The sequence below is a fragment of the Theropithecus gelada genome, chromosome 17, assembly GCF_003255815.1.
Source record: "Theropithecus gelada isolate Dixy chromosome 17, Tgel_1.0, whole genome shotgun sequence".
NCBI lineage: Eukaryota > Metazoa > Chordata > Mammalia > Primates > Cercopithecidae > Theropithecus > Theropithecus gelada.
Genome location: NC_037685.1, coordinates 17,246,982 through 17,258,228, shown reverse-complemented (window position 1 = coordinate 17,258,228; position 11,247 = coordinate 17,246,982).

Here is an 11,247-nt window from a genome sequence, read left to right as displayed (position 1 = left end):
TGCCCTTTTCCTAACTCCTCCTCCTTCAGCCCTTTTGGAAGCACAATGCTCACTGTTTATATTTCCCACCCTTGAAGCCTAGGAGCCATCTCAGAAATATTAAGGAGATAAGAACACCTATAAAAGCTCTTAAGATACTCTTAAATTTAGATCAAACAATGGACTATTTACTTGCCTTATCTGAGGATGGGTGTTCCCTTCAGTTCATTAAAGAAGGCTAGAGCAGAGGAAATTTACACAAGGGACTTTAGGCCTCACAAATCTCCTAGGAAATGGCCGGATTTTCAAGGGTACCAGCCCTTCTGACCTCAGCCAGTCCATCCAGATTCTAAATAGAACGCATTGTTTCAGGTAAAATCCTCCCTCTTCTTTATGAAGCTATTATATATATATATAACTAAAATAAGATTCGCATAGGTAGATCAGGTAGATTTAAGAATACTGCATCATTCAGGTGTGAACTTGATTTTTAAAGAAAACAAAAACGAAGGTTTGGAAATAAACAGACTACTCACGTAAGAAAAAGCAGAGGTTACTCATTGGGAGCTTGCCATAGCAGGAGATTCAGCCTCCATTGCTTGCATTTGGCAGAGACCCAGGGGCAGGCGGGGAAGTGGGAAATTTTACAGTAAAAAAAGAGAAGGCGGCCCAGCGCGGTGGCTCACGCCTATAATTCCAGCACTTTGGGAGGCCAAGGCGGCTGGATCACGAGGTCAGGAGGTTGAGATCATCCTGGCCAACATGTTGAAACCCCGTCTCGACTAAAAATACAAAAATTAGCCAGGCATGGTGGCGTGCACCTGTAATCCCAGCTACTCGGGAGGCTGAGGCAGGAGAATCGCTTGAACCCGGAAGGCAGAGGTTGCAGTGAGTCAAGATCGCGCCACTGCACTCCAGCCTGCACGGCAGAGCAAGACGCCTCTAAAAAAAAAAAGAGAGAGAGATTGAGAGAGAGAAAGCTTCAGGTTTGTTCTGATGGTCAAATTTTGGAACTGAAACAGGAGAGTTCCCTTATCCACATCACATGTGACGGGGGTGTGGCTCACTACTTCCGACCCCCAGGGCAGCATGCAGACGGGCAGGTGTGGTGAGCTGCCGTGGGGAGCATTTTTTGGGTTCCAGCCCCAAGGCAGTGTCTAAAATGGGTGTCTGAGACTCCTGAAACTCAAGAGGGCTTATGTTACAGTGTGCTCTTTCAGCTTTGCCATCTGCAAATGGCTTGTGTTAATCAGCTCAATAGACCCTCAGCCATATGGCAAGGGCAGAGGGCCAATGTGACAGCTCTCTGTATCTCGAGCTCTTGCCCAGTGTACCAGGAAAACTGGGTCACACGTGGGCTCGAAGGATGAGTGCAAGGTTTTATCGAGTGGTGGAGGTGGCTCTCAGAGAGATGGATGGGGAGCGAGAATGGGGAATGGAGTGGGAAGGTAGTCTTTCCCTGGAGTTGGGCCACCCAGCAGTCAGACTCTTCTCTTACTGCCCCCAGCTGAACTCCCCTCAGCATCCAGACCTCCCTTCTCTGTTGTCTTTCCCTTCTTTGTCATTCTGCCTTCACTCGTCTGCTGGGGTCTTCTGGTGTCTGCTGGTCTATTCGTCTGCTCCTCTCAATGTTCAGCTGCTTGCCTCTGTGCCTGCTAAGGTCTTGGGTTTACATGGGCACAGGATGGGGGGTGCAGCAGGCAAGAGTGGTCTTGGGAAATGCAACATTTGGGTGCAAAGAGGAGTGCCTGTTCTCAGTTAGGTCCATGGGCACAGGCCAAAGGGTGGAGCCCTCACCAGGAACCCCACCCTTTTCTTCCCTGTCCCCACTCCTGTATCAGAATGAGGAACCTGGAGGTGAGCTAACTAGAAACAAAGCATCCTATATGACTAGCTAGGGGAGCACATTTGGCTTTCTCTGGTTGAGCCTGAGTTGAAAGCAGGGGTAAAAATTAGGGGAGCTGGTAGTAACCGAGTAAGTGCTGACTGTTTGGGGCTGATTGCTGCAGAGGTTGTGGTGTGGCTTCCTAGGCTGGTTGTTGTACAGGAGTGGGTCAGTGTTCTGTTTTATATGCGGTCTGGCCACTGTCTGTTTGCATATTAGGTCTCTCACAGGGTTTCTATTGTTCATTTTTTAATTCTTTGGAAATGAAATAATATTCAGGAAATTATTGAAAAGTTAAATAGAAACTAGAAACTTCTCTCTGGATATTAATTCTAGAACTATTTATATTATAAAGGAAAGCAATGGTTTTTTACCCCCAAAAGAACTCATTATCTTGGAATGAGTTTCATCAAAATAGCATCAAAATTTTCCCTTGAGGAAAATTCTTGGATTATAAGCTGGAAATAAAAGCTGCCCAAACAGTGTCTGTTTTTGTTGATTCAGTTTCAAAACAGAATTATAAAAGGATAACTGGTTTGATAGGTCAATATTTCAACCACATAGTTATTGAAAAACAAACAAACAAACATATAAGAACTGATGAGTAAAAGTATGAGACAAGCAAAGACTTAAAGGTTGTTGTGAAGATAGTGGACGGCAGCACACATATAATAAATGCCTTGTAAGGAGGTTGCAGAGAAAAAGGAACACATTTACACTGTTGATGGGAGTGTAAATTAGTTCAACCATGGTGGAAGACAGTATGGCGATTCCTCAATGATCTAGAGGCAGAAATACCATTTGACCCAGCAATCCCATTACTGGGTATATACCCAAAGGAATGTAAATCATTCTACTATAAATATTCATTGCAACACTATAGCAAAGACATAAAATCAACCCAAATGCCCATCAATGATAGACTGGATAAAGAAAATGTGGTACATACACACCATGGAATACTATGCAACCATGAAAAGGAACAAGATCCAGCAAACTAATACAGGAACAGAAAAACGAACTCCGCATGTTCTCACTTACAAGGGAGAGGTGAACAATGAGAACACACGGACACTCTGGGAGAGGAACAACACACAGTGGAGACTGTGGGAGTAGGGGAGGGAGAGCATCAGGATAAATAGCTAATGCATTTGGGGCTTAATACCTAGGTGATGGGTTGATAGGTGCAGCAAACCATCACGGCACACGTTTACCTATGTAACAAACCTGCATGTCCTGCACATGTATTCTGGAACTTAAAATAAAATAAAATAAAATAAATTAAAAGGACAAGATTATGTCCTTTGCAGGCACATGGATGGTGCTGGAAGCCCTTATCCTCAGCAAACTAATTTAACAGAAATCAAATGCAGCAAGTTCTCATTTATAAGTGGGAGCTCAACAATGAGAACACACGGACACATGGGGAGGAATAACACGCACTGGGGCCTGTCGGGATGGACTGGGGAGGGAGATCATCCCAAAGGATAGCTAATGAATGCTGGGCTTAAGGTGATGAGTTTATCTGTGCAGCAAACAACCATGGCACATGATTACCTATGTCACAAACCTGCATATCCTGCACATGTATACCGGAACTCAAAATAAAAACTGAAGGAAAAAAGTCACTGATAACTGCCTTGTAAGCTAAACCAACAAGACTTGGAGATCCATAAGCTATGGAGATGAGGTGAAAAGACGACTCTGGGATGACTCCCTTGTCTCTGATTTTGATGATGATGTAGGTGGTGAGACTGTTGGTTGAAATTGTGGATTTAAGAGTGGGCACATTTAGAGGTCATATTCAAGAAGGGGGAAAAAAGCCCAAGGCGAGAGACAGAACTAGAGATACAGAACTAGACTCCCTTTGGAGTCATTCATTCAACCATATTTTTGAGTGGATAATCCAAATAATAAACAACCAACTAATTGCAGCTGTAATAAGTGCTATCGTGGAGCTAAGAGATCATCCTACCAGGGGACTCAACTATTTTAGTAGGATCAGGAAATGCAGAAGTAATACATAAACAATTAGCATCATGTGAATTACTGGGAGTGAGCTGGTCACTGAAGGACAGATCATTCCTGGCAGACTGAATAGTGTAGGCAAAGGCACTAACACAGGAAGAAGTATATTCAAGGAACTGAAAGCAGATGAGGCAGAAGTAGAAGAAATGGAGGACTAAATGTCTCTAGATATGACTGATAAGGCAGACAGACACCATATCATACATAATCTTGAGGTCCATTATAAGAATCTGGGATTTTATCTAGGTATAAAAGGGAAGCCATTAAAGTACGTTAAGCAGAGAAATTTCATGAACAGACTTTCATTTTTAAAAGATGATTTTGTTCACAATGAGGTATATAAATTAAAGGAGTATAAGAGCAGATGTAAGGGACCGGTATGGAGGATATTGAAGTAGCCTATGTGAGAGGGAATAGCCATGGAGATAAAGAGAAATAGGTCAGTTTGAGGCATAGTTAGAAGAAAGATTAGAAATCTTGGTGATTGGTAGAATGCTGATCCCAATGAAGGAAAGATAGCAACGATAATTTCCAACTTTCTGGCATGAACCATACTCTCGGCTCAGAAATACTGGGGGGAAGCCAGGAGTGGAAAGAAAATTATGAGCTTAGTTTTCAAGATGTGAAGCATAGGATGCCCATGAGATCAACAAGTACTGATGGCATGGAGACAGTTGTTGGTTCTACAGATCTGGAGCTCTGAGAAAAGTTGGAGTAAACATAAAAAGCACAGTTATAGATAGTGATTGAAGCCATGGTGATTTGGTGATAGTTGAAATTAACTAGGGAAAAAGGATTAAAGAAAAGGTCTGAGATAAAACTTTGAGAAATCCTGACTTATTTAAGACCAGGTGGAAAAGAATGAGCTGGCCAAAGTGTGAAGGAGGAGGAAAACCAGAAGAGTGTAAGCTTATGAAAGGCAAGGATAGAGTGTTTCAGTAATAAGTGTATGGTGAACTGCCTCAGTATCCCAGATGGATCAAGTAAGAGGAGAATGAGAACATGGCCTTGGGGTTAGTGACATGCATGTCACTGGTGACCTCTAAAGGAGGGCTTTTGGTGCTACACGGATGATAAAAGTCAGACTACAGTAGGTCTGAAACTGAATAGGATTTGAGAAAATGAAGATAATAAATACAGACAATGCTTTCAAGAGGTTTTGGATATGCAGGGATGATAACTGAATAGGAAATAGATATGAAAGGAGGCTTTGGGCTTTGTTTCTTTTGTGTGTTAAATCGTTAAGGCTGCAGCAGGTTCAATTGCTTATAGGATAGAAGCAGTCGAGTCAAGGGAATTGCAAAGATAGTTGTGAGAAAGGATAATAGACAGTGCAGGATTCCTGAAATGGACTGTGGAAAGGACACATGGAAAAAGGGATACAGTGCTAATTACACCACAAGGATGAACATTTCACAAGTGTAATCATTGTAAGGCTCTTGTATCAGTTCGAACCCTGAGAGTGCGCCAACAAACAACACAAGGCTGTGTGGAGCAACACGCTATTTTAATGAGCACCTGGGTGCAGGCAGGCTGAGGCCTAAAATGGCGTCAGTACCAAGTGAGGACAGCAGGCCCTCGGTAAACAGGAAGTGTTTATAGTCCTCTGTAAACAGGAAGTGTTCCAGTCTGACTTGACTGCTATGGAGTACCCGTATGGCCTCCTTCTCAATCTTCAGGGGGTATGTGTCTTCTGGCCCGCTCTGTCCCTGCTTTTGCTATCTTGCTGACGCAATGCTACTGGCGCAAGTGACCTTGTGACTTGGGCCTCAGGAGGGAGGAGTTATTCACTCCCTTAAGCTTTCAGGCCCCAGGGAGAATCTTTCAATCATCTGATCAGCATGAAGGGTGTAGATCCACCCTGTGATCTCTTCGTCATGACATGAGAACCTCTGTGTAAGCCATTTCTGAAATTTAAGCCTCAGAAACTTGTAATTTGTTATTTAAGCATTATGATTCTGCTCACAAGACGTTTCACTCTTTTACCTCCATCTATTTTGTATGGCTAAATATATGGTCCAGAGACCCTCTGAAGGAAGCAGACTGTTCCTGTAGGACCCAGGAGATGCCCTCAAAACTGTGGGTGCCCCAACTGCAGAAGTGGGAAAGAGAGACCCTCTCGAACACACATCACCACTGGAGAAGCTGAAGACCTGTTTGCAGGAGAAGTTTCTGACTTTACCTGGAGCTGAGTCAATTCGGAGAACTGAGCAAAATACAGAGGTAGAAGAAGCAGCAGAAAGGCTCTGGGAGCTTGCTGGGTCCCAAGTAGGTCATTCCTGCCTGGCACCACAGGGATGCAAGGGGAGAGGAGCAGGGGGTAAAACTACACAGGGAGAAGGAAATCTCTAGCTAAATTTAGTGACAATTAGAAACGGGTGAGAAACCTCCCGGCCAGAACTTGGGGGAGGGCAGACTCCACACTCAGGGAAAGAATCAAGGCCTTCTCTTTCAGAGCTGGGAGGTGGATAGCCTAGGGCAGGTTTTCAAGCCCTTATCGCTGTCTACCTGGAAACCATCTGGGGACTGATGTGGTGGGGGCATAGTAGGAGTGAGACTGGCACTGGCTTATTGATTTGTGTGGGATGTGGGTGAGGCCTGTGACTGCCAGCTTTCCCCCACTTCCCTGACAAACTTCATGAATCAGCAAAGGCAGCCATAATATTCCTAGGTACACAACCCCAGTGACTGGAAATCTTACCCCCATTCCCCACAACAGCCACAGGAAGACCCACCCAAGGAGAGTCAGAGCTCAAACCTGCCTAGCCCTGCTCCCACCTGATGGTCCTTCCCTACCCATCCTGGTAGCAGAAGACAAAGGACATATAATTTGGGAATTCTACAGCCCCACCCACTGCTGATTCCTCCCTATGATACCACAGCTGATGTTCTCTGGAAAACACCACCTCCTGGCAAGAGGTCATTACCCATCCTGGTAGCAGAAGACAAAGGATATATAATTTGGGAGTTCTACGGCCCCACCCACTGCTGATTCCTCCCCATGATAGCACAGCTGATGTTCTCTAGGAAGCACCACCTCCTGGCAAGAGGTCAACCAGCACAAATATAGAACGTTAAACCATCAAAGCTAAGAACCCTCACAGAGCCCATTGCACCCTCCACCACCTCCACCAGAACAGGCACTGGTATCCATGGTAGAGATTCATAGACAGTTCACATCATAGAACTCTATGCAAACAACCCCCAGTGCCAGCCTGGAGCTGGATAGACTCACTGGGTGGCTAGACCCAAAACAGAGAAAACAATCACTGCAGTTTGGCTCACAAGAAGCTACATCCATTAGGAAAAGGGGGATAATATGACATCAAGGGAACATCCCATGAAAAAAAAAAGGATCTGAACAACAACCTTCAGTCCTAGACCCTCCCTCTGACAGAGCCTACCCAAATGAGAAGGAATGAGAAAACTAGCCCTAGTAATATGAAAAACAAGGTTCTTCAACACCCCGCAAAAAATCACACTAGTTCACCAGCAATGGATCCAAACCAAGAAGATATCCTTGATTTACCTGAAAAAAGAATTCAGGTAGTTATTAAGGTAATCAGGGAAGGACTAGAGAAAGGTGAAGCCTAATGCAAGGAAATCCAAAATATGATACAAGAAGTGAAGGAAGAAATATTCAAGGAAATAGATAGCTTAAAGAAAAAACAATAAAAAATTCAGGAAACTTTGGACACACTTTTAGAAATGCAAAATGCTCTGGAAATTCTCAGCAATAGAATTGAACAAGTAGAAGAAATTCTGACCTCGAAGACAAGGTCTTTGAATTAACCCAATCCAACAAAGACAAAGAAAAAAGAATAAGAAAATATCAACAAATCCTCCAAGAGTCTGGGATTATGCTAAATGACAAAACCTAAAATTAGTTGGTATTCTTGAGGAAGAAGAGAATTCTATGAGCTTGAAAAACATATTTGGGGGAATAATCCAGGAAAACCTCTCCAGCCTTCCTAGATGTTATGGGGGTCTTTGTTCTTATGGCTCCCAAAATGGTGGCAGGCCACTCCCAAGATGGGGTGGGCTGCTCCCAAAATGGCAGCAAGCCTTTTGTACTCTGACCTGGGGTTCTTGGCCTCATGGATTCCAAAAAAAGGAAACTTGGGCCATGTAATGAGTGTTATAGCTCTATTAGAAGCCGTGGGTCACAGAAGAGAACCGTGGAACCCAGCGACTGGTGTTCAGCTCGATTAGGATGAACACAGGCACTTAGCCATGCAGGAACAATGGCGAGCCTTTAGTCTGATCGGGAGTGGCAATGGGCTCCTCACTGAATCAGGAGCACAGCAGACACCCTGCTGGATCCCAAGGGGTGGAAGTCAGCGGTGGGTCTGTGATGGTGGCAAACAGCAGTGGTGGATGGCAAGCAAAAGCTCAGCTCCAGCCATAACAAACACGGACCAGAAGGGTGTGCAGCTGCAAGATTTAATGGAGTGAAAAACAGAGCTCGCATACAATGGGAGGGCATCCAAAGGGGGTTACCACTCCCTGCTCGAATGCCTGGGTTTATATCCCGATCATTGTCCCTCCCCCTGTGCTCTCAGACGATAGATGATTTGATTATTTTTTACCTCCTGTTTTTAGCCTAATTGGTATTTTAGTGAGCCCTCTTTACTACCTAATTGGTCTGGTGTGAGCTGAGTTACAAGGCCTGTTTTTAAAGGTAGGTGCATCATCTTCCCTAGCTAGGCTTAGGAATTCTTAGTCAGTCTAGGAAATCCAGCTAGGCCTGTCTCTCAGTCCCCGCTCTCAACAGGAAAACCTAAGTGCTATTGGGGAGGTTGGCCAACAAGCTCTCTTAACTGCTTCCTACTGAATTGGGGCATAGTAGAGGTCATGCAGTTGAGATTTCCTTGGGAAGAGTGGCTTCAATGTCATTGACATCAGAGCATGGGCTAGCAGGCCTGTCCAGGGGTCCACAGTAGATCTTAGTCATGGACTGCATCTGGGTCTCCATTTGAAGAACAATTCGTAGTTTTACAGCTTTGATTCTGGAAGAGACAAACTTAACAAGGAAGTTAAAGATACAGGGATTGAAATGTATGGCCTGAAGTGCGGGGGATTTTTCTTTGGCACACTTCACAGGCCCTGACTATCAGCTTGATAGTTTTGAGAAGTCCTGGTTCAGTATATAATGATTTGGCCATCTGATGGATGCTATCAATGCCTAAGTGAAAAGTTTGGTGAAGGGGTTTAAGTAATTTCCATTGGTTAGCTGCAGGCAAAAGTATTTTTCCTTCTTCGATGGCTAGCAATCCTGAGGGGAGAAAACTGTGTACTCTTGAGGTTCCACATTCTATTTCTTCCGCTGAGTACTGGGGCTTGGTTTCCTGCAGGGGATTACCCCATACTAGGGGTCATTCTGTAAGCATTTCTAATGGAGGGTCCCGCCTTGCGGCTCTTTTGTCTTCAATACCGGCTTGGCGGTTCCCTTCTATTTCCCTTTCCTTTCCTTTCCTTTCTGATGACACCAGCGGTGCAAGACTGCCACCTCTTTAGGTTTCTGTACAGCCAATAATAATCTCCTAATGACCTCCTGATGTTTGATAGGAGTTCCCTCGGAAGTTAGGAATTCCCTTTCTCTCCATATTGCTGCATGGGCATGGAGGACTAGGTAAGCGTACTTAGAGTCTGTATATATATTTACCCTTTTTCCGTCTCCTAATTCTAGTGCCTGAGTGAGGGCTATTAGTTTTGCCAGCTGAGCACTAGTTCCTGAAGTGAGGGGATTACTTTCAAGTATTCCATTATCATTGACCACTACATACCCCACTTTTCGAAGTCCTTTTTCTACAAAGGAACTTCCATCAGTATACAAGTTGAGGTCGGGAACAGTCAAGGGAACCTCTAGAAGGTCCCCTCGAGCAGCATAGGTTTGAGCAATTACTTATTGACAGTTATGTTCTATCTTTTCTTCATTATCTGGAAGAAATGTGGCTGGATTAAGAGTTGCACAAGTGCGCAGTCACAGCACTGGTCCTTCAAGTAATAGAGCCTGATATTTAAGCAAACAGTTGTCTGACAGCCACAAGTCTCCCTTAGCAGTGAGTATGCCATTCACATCATAAGATGTCCACACTGTAAGATCTCTTCCCTGTATTATTTTAACTGCTTTCCAGATACTAGGACTGCTACTGTTGCCACTACCCATAAACAATGAGGTCAACCATTTGCTACTATCAATTTCCTTACTCAGGTACACCACAGGTTTCAAAGTGGTCCCTTGGACCTGTGTAAGGACTCCTAGAGCTATTTCTGTTTTGTTCTGTGACATATAAAGAAAAATCTCACCCTGTTGGCAAGCTTAACAATGGGGCTTGCATTAGCCCCTTCTTTAGGGCCTGAAAAGCCACTTAGGCTTCAGGTGTCCATTCTACTAAATGGGTATTGGCTTTCTGAGTTTCCTTAATTAGCGTGTATAATGGCCTGGCTATTTCGCCATACCTGGGAATCCATATTTGGCTGAAGGCTGTTATGCCAAGGAACCCTCTTAATTGCTTCAGGGTTTGGGGATGAGGATAAGCCAGTATAGGCTGGATGCATTCCTCACTGAGGGCCCTGATGCCTTTGGATAATTTTAACCCTAAGTATTTCACCTGTTGTAAGCAGAGCTGAGCCATTGGTTTGGAAACCTTGTAGCCACAAATGGTGAGGAAGTTTAAAAGTGCTTGAATGGCTTGATGGCACAAGGTTTCTGAACAGGCAGCTAGAAGTAAATCATCCATGTACTGAAGGACAAGAGCATCCAAGTATGAGAACTGGCTCAAGTCTTGGGCTAATGCCTGGCCAAATAGATAAGGACTATCCCTGAATCCTTGGGGTAAAATAGTCCAGGTGAGTTGAGACATTGGGTTCGAACAATCTTCAAAGGCAAACAAAAATTGAGAGCCAGGAAGTACAGGGATGCAGAGAAGGCATCCTTAAGTTCCAGGACTGTAAACCACTCTGCTTTCTGTGGTAATTGGGAAAGCAGAGTGTAACGGTTAGGTACAGCTGGGTATAGAGGGACAACGGCCTCATTGATATTCCTTGATAATCCTGAGATCTTGCACTAACCTCCACTGTCCGTTGGGTTTCTGTACTTCTAAAATTGGAGTATTGCAGGTGCTATTGCATGGTTTTACTAGGCCTTGGGCTTTTAAGTCCTTAACAATCTTTTGGAGTCCTTGTTGGGCCTCGGGTCTAAGGGGGTACTGCCTCTGATAGTGAAAGGAGGCTGAATCCTTTAGTTTAACTTAAATGGGATGGGCATTCTTCACTTGTCCATATTGTCCTTCTGTTGCCCAGACTTCAGGATTAATTCCTTCCTCAAGTAGGGGACAAGAAACGTGTGTTCC